Source organism: Puma concolor, chromosome A3 (genome assembly GCF_028749965.1).
Source record: "Puma concolor isolate L17-30 chromosome A3, mPumCon1.1.hap2, whole genome shotgun sequence".
Lineage (NCBI taxonomy): Eukaryota > Metazoa > Chordata > Mammalia > Carnivora > Felidae > Puma > Puma concolor.
Window position 1 is genome coordinate 66,720,816 of NC_141669.1, and position 17,341 is coordinate 66,738,156.

The 17,341-nt window shown below is 39.4% G+C and overlaps 1 long non-coding RNA gene across 5 annotated transcripts in view; it reads right to left on the reverse strand.

The window, feature by feature from the left end:
• The window catches only part of LOC147582518 (uncharacterized), a 37,273-nt gene that overhangs the window by 17,782 nt on the left and 2,150 nt on the right, over window positions 1–17,341 (reverse strand). For 3 of the 5 annotated variants that reach the window (XR_015249219.1, XR_015249218.1, XR_015249217.1), the window contains exon 2: window positions 12,001–12,078. This is a non-coding gene — a long non-coding RNA (uncharacterized LOC147582518). Of the gene's footprint in view, window positions 1–1,247; window positions 1,557–6,047; window positions 6,126–12,000; window positions 12,079–17,341 lie in introns of those variants that run through there. The other 2 variants (XR_015249221.1, XR_015249220.1) reach the window with 2 other exon arrangements.

The following is a 17,341-nucleotide window of genomic DNA, read 5'->3' on the forward strand; positions in this document are numbered from 1 at the left end:
TCTTTCTTCCATCCTGACTTCAAATATGAACACTGATCCTGTCACAGAGATGTTAACTCCATTTTGGAATTTCCAAATCTTATCATATTCCTTGACTGTTGAATAAGGTATAAAGTATATTCAAAAACTAAAGTTTCTTTTTAATCTATTTAAGTTACATGCATTGGCTAGTCTGTCAGAAATATCTTGACTGCATCAGCCAACTGAAATTTGAAAGAAACGTAAATCTAAGTTTCTGTTTTCACAACTCACCATAATTATTTTATTGCAATCTTCAAGTATGAAACTGAAACAAACTCTGCTATGTCTGTCTTTAAGGAATAAAATAGTAGTTAATGTATTTATTTTGGCTATTTAAGACATTCAGACTCACAATTATTTCTAACCATTAAGCTTTGAAGTAGGAGATTTTCTTGGCAACAGAGTCAATTTCAAGTTTGAAAATGGAGCCTCTATGCAAAATCACAAGTGGCTCTATCAAGAAAAATATATTTTGAATGGTCTGGACATATTTATATAGCTCTTTATAATTTGAAAAGTGTCTTTACACACACTGTTTTATGTATGAGTTTCCTTGAGAGAGAAATAGAGGAGAAAAAAGAAAATGTGGTTTAGTGAAGGTCAGTGACTTACTCAAGGTCACAGGAACTGGTAAAGCAGAAAGGAATACATTGGTCTCTTGATTCCTGGCCTACAGATCCCTCTCACCATAACAGGCTCCTTTAGAAATCCATGGAGTGCTCTGAAATTCTAAAAGACCATCTTACCTATCACCCTGCCATGTACAAGTTAAAATCATGCCACTTAAACCCAGACATTCAAGATCATGCCCAGGATGGAGAAATGCTTACAACACATTTCATTTACTCATTCAGTCATTTGAAAACCATTTGTTGAGGATACACTATGTGTCCAGCTTTGTGGTGGCACTTGGAATGCAGTTGTAAGTAAACCAGACATGGTTCCTACTGTCCTGGAGCTTACAGTTTAGTCATGGAGATAAATACTGCTCACATACTCACACAGTAAATACTGTATATCACTAAGAACCAGAAGTAAGTCCAGAAAGAGTATAGCATGCTTTAAAAATGTCTAATACAGAAACCTGGCCTCATCTGAAACATCAGGGGTGGCTGGGATAGGATGAAGGGGTGGGAAAATAAGGAGCATCCTAGGCCATGGAAGGACATACCAGGCCAGGAGGATCACATCTGTAGAAACCCCAAGGCAAGAAGGAAAATTGAACATACTTTATGATGGCAATTTTATTGAAGCAAAGGTAGGAAAGTCTAGCAGGAAATATACCAAATCATTTATGATGTTTTCTTTTGGAGAGGAATTGGCAATGTTCGTTTTCTTATTTATGCTTTATTGAAATGTTCCAAATTTTCTAAAATGAAAAATATGAGTTTTGTGATCTTGGGGGCAAGTCAGCCTAAAGAAATGGGAAAGAGCTGACTAGAAAATCTAGCCCAAAAGGTTCCCATGTGAGAAGAAGGGAAAACAAGACTCTCCCAGTCACTCCAGGCCAGAAATTCAGGAGCTGAAGTGTGAAGCTGAAAAGTAAACAGTACGAGAACATAATTAGTGCTTTGGTGATTTAAAAGGTCCCTAAATACTCAAAATGTATAAGCTGTGAATGAAAAGGAACAAACGCGTACTGAGCCCTCTTATGTGCCAAGAACTATCCTACTCTCTTTATGGCATTTCCTGGGAACAGTAGTATACAGATAACAGTGCTTTATTTCTACAATTTGCCCACTGACTGTGTTCCTTTCTCTCACACTAAACCCTATAAGATGTGAATTATAATCCCATTTTACAAATAAAAATGAAAGTGAGATTTAAAGAGAGGTTAAGTAATTTGCTCAAAGCTGAACATCTATTAGGTAGGAGAGCTGAAATTAAAAGAAAAGTTCTGATTCCAAAGAAGCTCCTAGGACTCCTGTCACCTGTATAAATGTGATGAAGATTGTTTACATTAAGATTTTCCCATTAAGAATTGGGAAAAAAGTATGATTATGGTTGTTTTGCTGCTAGCCAAAAGGGACAGTATTGTGCTGGTAGGATGGTAGGGGGTCCTGTGCTGTGGAGAGCACAGTATTTCTAAACATTTACATTGTGCCGATGGTCTGTTCTAATCACATTAGAAATCTTGTCTAATTTAGTTCTCATAACAAGCATGTGACATAGGTACTATTATCATCCCTAATATGCGGATAAGGAAATTGAGTTCTAGACAGGTAAAACAATAACAGCTTGCCCAAGATCACACAGAGCTGTCACAGCAGGCAAGATGGATCCAGAATCTGTAGGCCTAACCATCACACTACACTTCCTTCCTAAATTCTTAACAGATTCTCTTGGTTCCTTCTACATGTGAGTGATCTATTTCCAAAACTTCCTTCCATGGGCTGGCACCTCTGCTTAGACTGGTGAAAAACAAGCTTCTCTGGAAGCTTGAAGCAGGCAGAAAACCACTTTGATACTACCTTTTACCTAAAAGTTTTGAGACCTGGCCTAGAGAAAGTCTGCTCCTAATTCTTGGAATGAAAACTAAACAATAATCCTGAGGCTCCTATTGCCCAAAAGCAGCTTGCCTTGCAAAAACAAAGTGTCTAGCTTAGTGGTTCTCAAACTGTAGCCTACATCAGAATCACTCAGAGAACCTGTTAAAATACAGATCGCTGGGCACCACCCCCAGAAGTTCTGACTCAGTAGGTCTGGAGTAAGGCCCAAGAATTTGCCCTCTAACAAGCTCCCAGGTGATGCTGATGTTGCTGGTGGAGAGACTTTGAGAACACCTGACACAGTCTCAAGGAAGGCAAGACCATTCTGGGAAAGAAGCAAGACTCACGGGAGTGTCAGCACCTTGCACGTAGGCCCTGAAACTGAGTTCCTCCCATCCTGGCCCCACCTCTCCTTTAATGACCTAATTCCAGAGTAAGTGAGTGAGGTGAAGAAGAAACTATGGCTCTCAAACCTGCAATGAACCAAGACTGGAAGTGTTTGCTGAAAAAAACAAACAAAGTAAAACAAAAAATGGATGTTCACTTGTTTTGTTTTGCTTTGTGTTCTATAGTGGTTTTGTTTTGTTTTTGTTTGGTTTTTGGTTTTTGGTTTCTGGTAAGGGATTCTGATTGATATGTCATTTAGGTAATTGTCCTTAACCTGGAAGTAAAAGCAAGACCTACCCAAGCTTTAAAATGTTAGTTACATTAATCCTCAAATCTCTAAGTTCACCTACAAATGTACAAAATAAAAATTCCATTTTACTTTTTGAGTTACAAAGGAAGTCCCAAAACCCAAAATGGTGACTTAAGTGACAACCGAGCGCCCTCTGGTGGGAACTGAATTCTCCATGGTCCAAAGGCTGCAGGAGTGTTTCCCATGCTAAACAGCAATAAATGAGATTTCCATTACTTTTTGAACTCTTTGAAGTCAGTGAATGTATTGTGTATTGAGGACAAATATAAGAAAAAAGACTGACTTTAGGAGAGATATTTTGGAACTGTTATGAAAACAGAAGGAAGCTAAATTTTAGATGAGATTGATCTAAATCAAATCTGTTACTCCTCAGATTTTTACCCACTAGTTTAGCTCCATTGATGATTCTTGTAAGAATCAATTACTATGATGATGACAGAAAATATTTTTATTTACATTATAGACTCCAAAGCACCTAAGTAGCACGTTAATACACATAACTAGGATTCTGGAAAACTCTTAAAATTATCTCAAGTTATAAATGTATTCTACTGGGGGCACCTGGGCGGCTCAGTCTGTTGAGTGTCCGACTTCGGCTCAGGTCATGATCTCACAGTTCATGAGTTCCAGCCCCGCACAGGGCTCTGTGCTGACTACTTGGAGCCTGGAGCCTGCTTCGGATTCTGTGCCTCCCTCTCTCTCTATGCTCCTCCCGCCCTCACGCTCTGACTCTCTCAGAAAGAGAGAATAAATACATAAATAAATAAATAAATAAATAAATAAATAAATAAATAAATAAATAAATTCTACTGGTCTCACTTGAAAATGCCTATGACTTTCACTGAAGTCATCAGCCTTGTTTCCATTTACTTGACATTATATAAAACAATCTTTTGTATTTTGTAAAGTATCCTGACCCACTGCGTGGATCTCTCTGAATTCACAGCACAGAGCTATAGGTTCACAGCCAGGTCTAAGGGATTCAGGTCAGGACATCTTTAAGATATTAAGTCGAAGAGGTAATCTCTAGAGTTTGCATGGTTGCTAGTAACCACCAGCTGGATTATTATAACATGACATCAATGTTTTCCTACCAACCCTTCAGTCCATCAGAAGAGCTGATGAAAATTTTGAACAAATTGTATTTTTGAACATAGTAACTGAATTAGAATTCTATTCTGCATTTCCTTCTTTTTAGAATTCTAATAATAGCAGCTAGCATTTATTCAATGTAAACTATGTGTTATTCACAAGCTTACTGGATGTCTTCCTATTTCCATGTTCCAGATCAGGAAACTCAGACTTAAAGTGCTTAGAACTCTCACCCAAGTGCACACAGCTAATAAAGAACAGAGCAGAGATTTAAAGCCAAGAATTTCTAACTATAGTCAACCAGTATAAGGAGGCATACTACCTCCTCCTTTTTTTTAAATCTTTTTGCCAATAATAAAGAAAAAGACAAGTGGGGACACAAGTAGTATTCTCTTTGAAGGTGCCCCATTATCTTTATAAATCTGTTCCTCTTAGACTCCTTTATTTCTATGGAGGCAGCAGCATGTTCTCAATCCCTTGTAATCCAACCATTTATAACATTTGACCTAAGCCACACTACCAAATGCAGTGAACTACCCAATCGTTTTCACTGCTGGTCCCCTCCTCTCTATTCCTGTTTCTAGCATTCTGGTGCACCATCCTGACTCTTCTGTCTGGCTTCAATCTCTCTGCCTCTATTTTGTCTCATTTACTACCTGAGATCATTCTTCCCAAAGCATGGCTCTGCTTGCACATTTGCCCAATGCAAAGCCCAAGGCCCATTAGGCATAGAACCCTAAGGCCTTCATGACTTGGTTCCAACCCACCACTCCAGCCACATCCTCTTTATCATGCTTAGCTAACTCTTTACTCCAGTCACAAACAGGAAGTCTCAGCTCTTCTCAAACAATATCCTGAGGGTATCCATGCCTTCTCTGGGACATTTCCACCCCATCAAGTCGCTAAATGCAAATCTTACCAATCCTTCAAGGCCTACATCCAAATACTACTTTCTTTATGATTCCATCACTCCTGATTATGCAAACTAGAATTTACTTCTGCTCCTCTAAATTTTATTTCTACTTCCCCTGTGCCATTTATTGTTTCTCACCTTGCGCTACAGGACAAATCCACGGGAGTGTTGACAAGTACCTCAAATTTCGCATCTGATGTCATCATCTCTCAAGTCTAAACCTTTCAGAAACCTGGGAGTTATCCTGAATCCTCCTCCTTCCCTCAGCCTCACCCCTTACAGTAAATCAGGGTCCAGATTTTGTACTCCCCAAATATCTCTTACATTTGCTCCCACTGAGTACTCTTATAATGTCCTGGTTTAGGTTCCCCCTTATCGTTCACAGAACTATAGCAATTAGTGTCAACGCTGTTCTTGTATCTGATCTTACTTACTTCCTCAAATGCATCAACTCACCATACAAGACATCTCTTGGAAATTCAAAACTCCACACCACTCTCCTGCTTAATACCATCTGTAGGTTCTCCACTGCCCACAGAGCACAGTCCAAGATCCACAGCAGAGAAACTTCCATCCTCCACTTTGCATCCTACTACTTTCCACCTTCACTTTACAGTTGAGTAACTGCAAACTGATTCTAGTTCCTTGAACACACTGTTATTTTACACTTGTCTGCCTTTGTTCTTGCCTGGATTAACCTTCTCATCAAAACTCCTTTTGCAGGGTTCTGCGTTGCATTACCCTTGGGGATACCATTCACACAGGATACAATTTGTTGTGCCAGCAATAGCCCTTGGTACCCTCAGTCCCTCTTCTCTACCTAATGAACTCATACCTGTTATTTTGGTCCAGTTCAAAATTCATCTCTCCCAGAAGCTTTCCTGGAATTCTTCAGTAGTCTTGCACATGGCTTCTTACCATATTTTAAAACAAACATCTGGTTATGCACTTGCTTCTCCCATTACCAGCTTGAGGGCAAAGACCATGACTTGTCTTTGTAGCTCTGACTCCTAGCCCAGTGCCTCACACACTCAATAAATGTTAGTTAAACTGAAATGTTATGTTCATGCCATTTCACTTGCAGGACTGTGATTTGGTAGAGAGAAGGAATTCTGGCTTACAGCACATATCTTTACATTCTTCATAGACATCATACAGAAAGCTGACTGAGTTATCAGCATATCCTGGAGAGCTTTTTTTAAACATAAATTAGTTGGAATTGAGCATATTTCAAAGGTGGCATATCACATCATTGGGGGTGGCAAGATAGCAACCATTTCTCCAACAGTGTTAATTTTCACTATATATATATATATACATATATATATATATACATATATATATATATATATATAATACAATGTGACTAATAGTTTAATAATTTGATTGTGATAGGGAGCTAATGCTGAGTGAGTAGAGAAAATGTGTATGAGACATAGGACACAGAACCACTTTCCTGGAATGGCTGTCTACTCTGTTGGCATGTCCGATATTTATTTGAGTATATGTTTGTTCTTATGTTAACTTTGATATTCATGAAGTGTGCTGCAAGCAAAATTGCCAGGTAAGGCCAAAGATTAAAGAGCAAAATGAGGCTCTGGAGTGAGTGGAATGTAAAGAAAATGAAATGTGTTTTGTCAGTTTTAATACAATTTATTATTTTTAGCATCTAGTAACTAAATACATTTATATTCAAAATTCCTTTATTATTGAAATCCCTGCAGCAAAAATAACTTGGTTATTGCCAATCTAAAACTCTCTAACCCCTAATTTCCTGTTGCTACTGAAACAATTGTTTTGATAACATACTTTATGTTGTGAAAAGTATCTTAGGAATGATACTATTGAATTATAGCAAAATAGATTATATTTTTTTAACAATGGCATTGGGACAACTAGCTGACCGAATGGAGATTACAGACTAGAGGAGAAAAAAAACATTAAGCAACATCAACATGACCAAACTTGAATTCATCTTTTTTCCTAAATCTGACTTTCTTCACACCTCTCTAACAGAGGCACAGCTGCTCACACCTCTTTAAGATGGGCATACTATGTCATATTTAACTCTTTTCATGCCCTCTCCCCAGTACCCAACGTATCAGCTAGTCTTATCAATTCTACCTCCTAAGCATCTTGTGAATCTACCCACTCTTTTCCAATGAACTCCCAACACCCCAGTTTAGACCTCCATCGTCTCATATCTGGATTTCTGCAATAGTCTCCTAATGAATCTGCCCCCTCTATGCTTGTGTTTTACCAATGCATTCTTACAAACCACAGCCAGAGTGTTCTTTCTAAAAGCAAATCCAATCAAGTCACTCACCTGCTTGTAATCCTTCAATGACTTCTCACTCATTGTAGGATAAAAACCATACTCTGTAATGCAGCTAACAGAACCCTGCATCATCTGGCCCCTTCTCTAGCCTCATCTCTTGTCACTTTCTCCCTCAGGTTTATCCAGACACAATGAATTCATTTCACTTGTCTCTTACTTTCTGGCTTTTGTATATGTGTTGAATCTGCATAACCACTGTTTTTCTATCCCTTTGCCACTTCCCTACTTATCAAGCAGCTTACCTGACACCCCTCCCCACCAGATTGTGTTGGAGTCTGAGGTCTCTGTTCTTCATGTCATCTTGTACTATGTCCATAATAGCTGCTACCATACCAAATTGTTTTATCTGTTTCCTTCTCCCTTTGTCCCACCAGACTATAAATTCACAAAGGTAGGAATTTTGCCTATCATGCTCATTCTCATACTTCAGGGCTTAACAATATCTGGTACATAGTGGGCATTCAGTAGTTAATTAGTCAAATGCATGGATGGATAAATAAACTAATGAATGAATAGAAGTATAATAAGTGTTATAACCAAAAATTATTGTGGAGTATGAAGACCACCCTCAGGTTCTAGGATTCACTAGAAAGATTCACAGGATACAGAGAAGCTATTATATTCACAGTTATGGTTTATTACAGCAAAATGATACAGATTAAAATAAGCAAGGGAAAAGGGCATAGGGCAGAGTCCAAGAGAAACCATATTCAATCCTCCAATTGTTCTGTCCCTGAGGAGTCTCATGGACAGTGCTTAGTTCTCCCAGCAATGATGCATAACAACACATGCAAAGTGTTGCCAACTAAGGAAACCCACCTGAGATCTTTGTTACAGGGTTTTTATTTGGGCTAATCACATAGGCATGAAGCAATGAAGTCTTATATGACAGTCGCCAGCTCCCCACCCAAAGGTCGAACTGATGCAGAATGACCCAAAGCCCAAGGCATAAAAAACACAAGCGTTTGCCACCAACAGGGTTAGCATACATAAGCTATCTAGTGTGATACAAAGTCTCAGGTATACAAAGACACAGTTATCAGGAAGAATATTCAAGGGATCAGAGGTTATCTCCCAGGAGGTGGTCAAGACCAGTCCTGAAGATCCTCAGAATGTGCAGGGTTTGGATAAATTAATCCAACCAATTAATCCTTTACTAGTGAGTTAATCCTTTACCACTTATAGAAATTCAGTAGAGTGGGGGCGCTTAGGAAGACCTCCCAACAGAAATGACACTGGAGTTGTATAGCAAAAGACACACATCAGTCAGAAGAAATATAGGCAAAAAATGATGATGAACAAAATCATCAAGGCATACGCCAGCATGGCTCTTTAGGGGACTGAAAATAGCTCATATGGCTGCAGTCCTCTCTTCTCACAGATATTCAAGCTTCCATGAAGTTCCTATTGCTGCCCCTCTCACACCTGTGTTTAGCCTCTCTCTCTCGGACATCTTTTTAAAAACTGGAAAAATGAATTTACATCATCCTGTATTCTTCCTAATCTGTTTTGTATGATGTGCAGAACTTTCTGCCCTGTATCTCACAAATAATTTCTTTCAAAGTATTGTCTGCATCTATTTTTAAAGTCATAAACCAAGTATTTATTATTTTCTTTCTTGTAACAACCTTGCTTAGGGGCAGTGAGAATACTACACTCAGGTCACCTCCTGAGTGTGGGAGAGTGGTAGGATAGCAGAAAATATTGGAAAGGAAGAATAAGTATCTCAAAATGTAATCTCACTATATTTGTATACCTCCTTTCAAATTTCTTAAGAGAAGATAGTCTTCCATATGGTCTGAATTCCCCCATAACACATTGCTCATGAATTTATATTAGGTCAAGTCTTTACAGCCATGATCCCTTATTCTTTATAATTAAGTAAAACACCAAATGTGAAAACAGCATAGTGCCTATACCCAACACTCAATAAATTATTGTTGAAACTGATCCCTAATACTCTAAGTACAATTTCAAAATTTACATCTTCATCAAAAAGAGCAACAATTTGAATGTGCATAGAATTCAAGGTTTGACTGAAGTGTACCTTCTTAACCATCAAAGCAACCAAACTTTACAAGAGATAAAAACTCAATCTAAAATTTTCCATAAGAAAATACTGGGAGGACTAGAAGAGTTAAACTTTGAGGGGGAAAGTGAAGCAAACCAGCTATGAACAATTAAACTAAGCTATGTCTAAGGCCAAAACCAAATTAAAGGAGGCCTAATGAGAAGTAGGTTGAGGCCTAAAAGAAATCTCAAATGCCCTCCTCACCCTGATATTACCTTGCAATGAGTCCATGGGAGTTTGTGTTTAAAGAGCAAAAATGTGCAGGCATTTGCTACAGAAATTGCTATTTTCTTACCTAATGGTATATTGTTCCATAAATGTTTAGTGGTAATGAGGATGATGCATATTATCAGCAGGAAAAAGACACAGGGATTGTTTAAAGGAAGAGAAAATGCAAATACAGATGCCCAAATGAAATTTTTATGAATTTATTAATTTTTGAAAGTTTTATGAAAGACTGAAAAAGACAACAAAATATTAAAACTAATATTACTGCTCAGCTTCAAACCCTCCTCTCTCATAATACTGATGCATGTGTATAACCACAAAAGAAGTTTTATTTTAAATGAAAACATTTCAAGAAAATGTAGACATTTCAAAAACCTTGAACATCATCTCTTTAAAAGAAAACAAAGCTGTGAAAAGCTAAAGGTTTGTGATTTTAATGAGGGTTAACAATGATAATGAAAAGCTACTTTGCACACAATAGTCTATTCATTGGCGATAACTCAGGCCTGTCTGCAGAACCACCTGTTTCATATCCAAGACATGGTAAGTGCATTTTAAAACAAAACCTTAAGAGATTTCATGACATTCTAAATTTGGATCATTATCATCATCTTATACAATGAGCCAAAACTCAAATGTATGGTTTGCTTCTCTCCCGATCAACCTTTTATATACTTGTCGAAGGGAGAAGGAGAAAATTGGGTAAGGGATGGTTTTATTTTCTTCCTGAGCAAACATTAGCCAGACTATTCCAAAATCAGATCAAAGATATAATTATTCTGTTAAGAAAACACAAAACAAACTTAAGAAGCAAGAGAAAATGTTAATATGGTCTGAAATTCCCACTAGCATAATCAACCAAAAACAAGTACCAGAACTCTCCTCCAAATCTTAATCCATGTTAATTACAAATGACAAATATAGTTAATATAAACCATAATGGTCTGAACTAATTTGACTGAGCATGTAATGCAGTGTTGGCAAGGTCAGGCTTTTGTGCTCAATTACTGTTCATTCAAGCTGACTTTAAAGAAACTTTTGTGGGAAGGAACAATGATCCCAATATCCTACAAACAACTAACCAACATGAAAATTTAAATAATCTAATAACAAAGGTTGCAGTTAGTTAGAATTCTAAAGACACACAACTCATGCAAAAGTCTATTTGTAAATTGATTCTGTTCATCACAATTCGGTAACACTCTGTCTGAGGTAATTTGTGACAATGAATTGAAGGCATCAGGAGTGTGGTCAGTACAGGAAAATCAATCTATTAGGAAAAATTACAATGACTAGTGGTGGCAGAAGAAAATAAATAACCATAATGGTGATTGGAGGTATCTTGACACAGAGGGAGACAGCTATAGACTGAGGGTCTGAATACTGAACCCTAGCTATTTTAAGGTATCAAAAAATTAGGGATGATCCCCTTACTGGGGCAGATGTCTTTCTGATTCTCTTTTATTGGGATGGAGGAAATTTTCAGTACACCAAGAAACAATCTGATGGGGTTTTCACTATCCCGAATTCTTGTCCAAATATGTAGTAGCAAGTATTACCATGGGTTACCGAATCTGCTCCTACCCTCTCTCTGAAGGTGGGAGTTTTCAGTTATCCAAATGACCCAGAACCTCAAAACTGCTCAGGTCACTTGGTTCCCAGTGAAGATACATAAGAGATGTCTACTATCTATACTAGCAAGGCTAGGTGCCCATTCCAAAGGAGTAAACCTTTATTGCTTTCCTCATAGCAGAAAATGTGAGCCAGTGGTTGAATCTAGTCATGGCTTTCTTAATGAATCCATGACAATGATGAAAAGGTATTTTCTTAAGCTCTTGCTCTATCCACTTATTTCAGTACTGAGGCCTGTGAATTAAACTGACAAAAGACAGATCAACAGGAGAAAAGGCATGCAAATATTGTTGATGTTAATATTTTTACATGTATAGGGGCTTCACAGAAAAAAGGGAAAACCTAAGGATGTAGTTAGATTCAGAGGTTGTACATTTTAACAAAGGGCAATAAATTGTAGAAAAAAACTAGACAAAGTAAAGGGAGGTTTGGTGATAAATTGTGGGAAAGTGAGTAGGAAATAAATGAGGGAAACTAATGGAAGAGTTATTTTAGTAAAGTATGTTGATGCAGACTCACCTTAATGCCAGCCTTCCATTTCTAGACAATGGTCACTTTCCTCGTCCTGGTACAGGAGATGGGGTATATTTACGCCACCTTCACAAAGGGAAATTTGTGTTCAGCTTTAAGGCAGATAAAAGGAGGGCAGAGAACATCAGTCTTGACATTCAAGCCAAATTTTGGATGAGGGTCCACTTTGCTACTACAAAATGGCCATACATGGGCATTTAAGAATATAGACACCAGCGCCTGCTTCCCATTTAAGAGAATTTGGAAGGTAGAGGCTTACTGAATTCACCTGCAATGAAAAGGCAAGAAATCAGTGTTTGAGAGAAGCTTCAATTCCACTTGTTTTGGGGGCAAAGATGTGTGAATATGTGGGCCAAAAGAACCCAGGGAAGCTGTTTTGATGGTATTTCACCCAAGAAGGATAAGAGCCAAGACAAGAGGATCTCAGCACTAAGAAGCTGTGCAACAGACCACCAGGAGTGGAAGCTGGGAAGGTCACAAAAGGTCACCCCAAGAGTTACCCACATTAGGAAACTATGCCATTTTGGAGGTCCCAGCAGAGGTCACCAGGCAATTCTCACATCCACCCCATATCATAGCCAGCTTTTGTACGTCTACAGTAATAGTGGACATGAAAACCAACAAGCACCAGTCAAATAAAAATTCCACTGGCTCCAGAATTTGAATTCTTTCATCCCTCTTCTATTCCCTGTTCCTGTGTCCCAATTCTTAAGAACCAGAAAAATTATGGAGGCAGAAGCAAGCTACAAAAAATAGTGAAAGAACAAATTATGCCCTTTTTTCATTTCTCCAGACTAATGGAGAAAAGAGGTCTTCAAATGCATGTGAGACCCACTTCTGCTTAGGATTCAGAAATCTGGAAAGAGCATCCCATCCTTATAACAAGAGTAATAGTAACAACAGTTACAACAAAGCCAGAGAGTCTGAAAATTCACAACTCTTCTGAAACCCATCAGAGAGCTAAAAGTGACAGAAAAACCAGTGAATCTGAAATCTAAAGAGTCTCCAAAGACAAAGAGGACATGAGCTCTTGCTCACCCAACATAGTCACCAACAGACATGGGTAAAAAGAATCCAACTAGATTTTTTAACCAATCGCTAATGGCTCAGTGTGGATGAATGAGAGTATATAGAACCCATGGAGACTGCAGACACAGGAATTCACAACCTCTCACAGGCTCTTCTTGGACTTCACCGAGCACTCACAAAAAAGACTGGGGTAAAAGCAAAACTCCTGACAAAGGTGCAGGTGTGGGGAAGGCACCCAGCAGTGCTGTGGGGAAAGCAAAAGCCCTACTGGATTCTCCTCCCCTATCTCTCCATAGGAATCAAAGCTCTATGCTCTGTGGGAATGTGACAAATACTGTTAATCTTAGGGCGCTGTGAAAACCCAGGTAGAAGAAGGAATAGAACATAACGCTTTACCCCAGGGAAAAGGGTAGAATACATGCTGGGCCAAGAATTACAGCTGGGAGAGGGGCATGAGCACTGAGAATCCATGGACACATTACCTTCCTAAGACTGAGGGTTAGTCAGAACAGCAGATAGCACTGCACACCCCTCACCTCCCACCTCCAGGGTAACAAGCTACTCCTAACAAGTAATGGTGGTCTACTGCCGGGAGAGAGGCCAGGGCGTGCTCCCAGAGAAGCAGTGCAAAGGGAAACAGGGAACAGAGGGCACACTCAGATGAGTTCTAAAGAGAACTTAATGAAGAGACTATTTCTGGTGGGGAAGGCAGATTGTGGAACTAATGATGAGGAATGCTGAAGGCACTGAGTGATGACCAATGGTGGGAAACTGTGAAGACTTAAAGTGGCAAGGAGAAGAAACAGCAATTGGAGTGATAGCTAGAGCCCAGCAAGCAGGTAGCAGGCAGCTGCAGTCAATGCCACATCATAAGTAATTATGTTCTATACTTTTAGTTTCTCCCTCATCCTACCCTTTCATCGGCTGCTGGTGTCTCTCATTGGCTGACCAAACCAAAAAAGAGCCAGGGAGTTGGCATGCTGCTGTCCATACATCAGACCTATGGGGGCACAGAGAAGAGCCAAGGGTATGGATGGAGTGGGTGCAAATGAAAAATACCCAGCATAATCATCCTAGCTTGACTACTGCATCACCACGGGATCCACCTCCATAACCTTGGCAGCCTCTGCCTCCTCAGGGTGCAAACCTGAACCTTCCTTCTTCTCTCTACCATCTTTCTAAGTGATATTATGCATTTCCATGGCTTGTGATATCACTGGTATGCTGATTACTTTTTTTGAATTTTTTTTAATGTTGCCTTATTTTTGAGAGAGAGAGAGCATGAGTGGGGGAGGAGCAGAGAGAAAGAGGGAGACACAGAATCCAAAGCAGGCTCCAGGCTCTGAGCTGTCAGCACAGAGCCTGAGGCGGGGCTCGAACCCCACGAACTGTGAGATCATGACATGAGCTGAAGTCAGACACTTAACGGACTGAGCCACCCAGGCACCAAATTACCATTCCTTTCCTTGAGTTCTACACTCAGATCCAACTGCCTTGACAGCTACTTCTGGGTGTCTCCTACACTGCATTTCTGACTCATCTGATCCTGTTAATTATCTTAATTCACCCCTGCCAGTATCCAATTCATCAACAAGCTAAAATATATTCCAGATCTGCCCATCCTTTCTCTTTGTCACCCTTGTCACCATATTACTTCTGATTTCTACACCTATTTCTTATCTTCCTCCAACCAATTCTAGACTCAGCAGTCAGAGGGACCATCTTAAAATGTAGACTAGGTCATGACACTTCTCTGTTTAAACTTTACAGTGTAGTCCTCCCCTACCTCATCTTTGCCACCCCTACTTACTACTCTCTAGCCACACTGGCTTTTCCAAGTCCTCATAAAAGCCAAACTCTCTGCAGACTCAGGGGCAACCATCCCCCTTCCCAGTCACTGCTCCAACTGGCCCCATGTTTCAGAACTTGTCTCCTTTTCATCCTTCAGGGTGGCTTTAATGTCTCTGCAGAATGGCTTTTCCTGGCCACCTTATTTGAAGTAAGTTCTTCCATCTCATTGTTCCCTATCTTCTCACCTAGTTTATTTTCTTCTTACCATCACCCTCTACTTTTTTCTTTTTATTTGTTTGGTTGTGTTTTTGTCAGTCTCTCATACTAAACTTCAAGCTAATAATGCAGGAATTATTATGCCCTGTGATTGTCTTACACGCCTGTATGCCCTGAGCCTAGCATACTGCCTGGCATAAAGTAGGTATGCCAAAGACTATGCTAAGTTGCATAAAAATAAGATTGCACTTAAATCTGCCTAACAACCCTAAGAGGTAGATATTTTTACTTCACAAGTGAGGAAACTGAGGCATAGAAAGGATAAGCAACTTAACAAGAGTCACATGGTTAGGAGGTAACAGGTGAAATTCGAACCTAGAGAATCTGATGCCAAGGCCAGCACTTTTAACCACTATGCAATACCTACTCCCGCATTCATTTCTATGGATGAAATAATGACTACACATATTAATTAATAAAGTGGAAGGGCGGACATAGATTGTACCCACAAGTCAGTATGCGGAAGTCAGAGAGGCTAATATTGAAGACCTCCCGTATTAAGACCTGAAGATTGAGTGTGCCAGACTGACAGGAGAGAAAATGTACCAAGGACAGAGACTCATACATGCAAAGACACAGAGGCAGAAGAGAGGGTTGTATGTTAGGAGGGGAACAAGTAGTTGTTTCCTTGGATTATAAAATGAGAAGAAAATAGGTAGAAAGTCAAAACTGATGAGTCTAAAAGGCAAAGTTTGTAGTCAACACTAAGCAGTTTAGATTTTTACCCTGTAGATTAAAGATTAGGAAGTGATTAAAGAAAATTAATCAGAATGGAGATACAATTAGGCTGTGATTTAGAAAACTCCCTCTGGCAGTGACATAGAGCAGTCTTCTTAAAGTTGAGCAGCCTACACTTCTTTAAGAGCAAAAAGTATCAGTGGACTTGGTGTCCACTGATACTTTCTGTACAAATACATAAGAAGACACAAACTCCTTAGTCTGGTACCTCTTATACAGTCATCAAACTGAAACAATTGTACATACTTCATAAGCCAAACTACAAATCAAATTAAATTTTAATTAACAGTAATTTAATGCAATGATGTTTTACTTAAACGAAATTGCCACTTAGAGCAGGCAGTGGTATTAACTATTTGGATGCACATTCGTTGGAGTTTGAAAAAAAGAGAAAAGGAGATCTGAAAAATATTGCTGGTAGATTTAAATTAGATCATCTTTAATGTCCTTCAGGAGTTATAGGTAAAGAACTTCCTCTTAAATTGTATTTTGGCTGTTGAACTATATTTGGCAGAACTATATTTCTAGAATGTGACATCTCAGATTGAACCTCAGTGAATCATAGCTTCTTTAAATACAAATGATGCTGGCAGGCTGGGTCCAGGGACCCAGAGGGGGTCCCCCAGGACCAACCAAAATGGTCCTTGGCTTCACATAGGATGGAAATCAAACATGAGCCAGCAGGAAGTGAGAGCAAAGTTAATTGAAGATATAGAGAGAGCAGATACAGATGGAGTGTCTGGGAGACTCAGAAAGGAAAGGAGTATGAGTCTTGTCTTTGTTTGACGTCTGGGGTTTTTTTACTGAGGATTGTGGCCTGGTATACCTGTCCTCTCAGGCATCCAGGGACTGGTTAGAATAAAGACAGGGCCCAGGTGTCATTCCTTGGAGCCAGCAGGTCTTGGCATGAGAAGCCTAGCTCCTGGTTGTCTGGAATATGCATATGATAGCTTTGTCCCATCATTCTCATCTGGTCCTTCCATAGATGTTCTATATTCTAAAGAAATCCTTAACTCCTTGTCCCTTACAAGGGTGACACACACTACATTCTGAGGCACGTGTAAAGTGGTGGTGCAGGTCGTAGCATGAACAGGAGCAGGAAAAGGAGCAAAAGCCACATTTTTAAGGAATTCTTCAGGTTCCCTATCTCACAACCACAACAATTTAAACTTTTTATATTTTTGCTTTTGTGTTAATCTTTTTTTTTAACGTTTATTGTTTTGAGAGAGCAAGAAAGAGACAGAGAATGAGTGGGGGAGGGGCAGAGAGCAAGAGGGAGACACCGAATTCAAAGCAGGCTCCAGGCTCTGAGCTGTCAGCACAGAGCCTGACACAGGGCTCAAACCCACAGACCACGAGATCATGGCCTGAGCAGAAGACGAACGCTTAACCGACTGAGCCATCCAGGCACCCTGTTTCTGTGTTAATCTTAAGATACATAATGTAGTGGCCACTGTTAGGCAAACAGGCTTGAGCAATAGAATGTAGAAAGGGC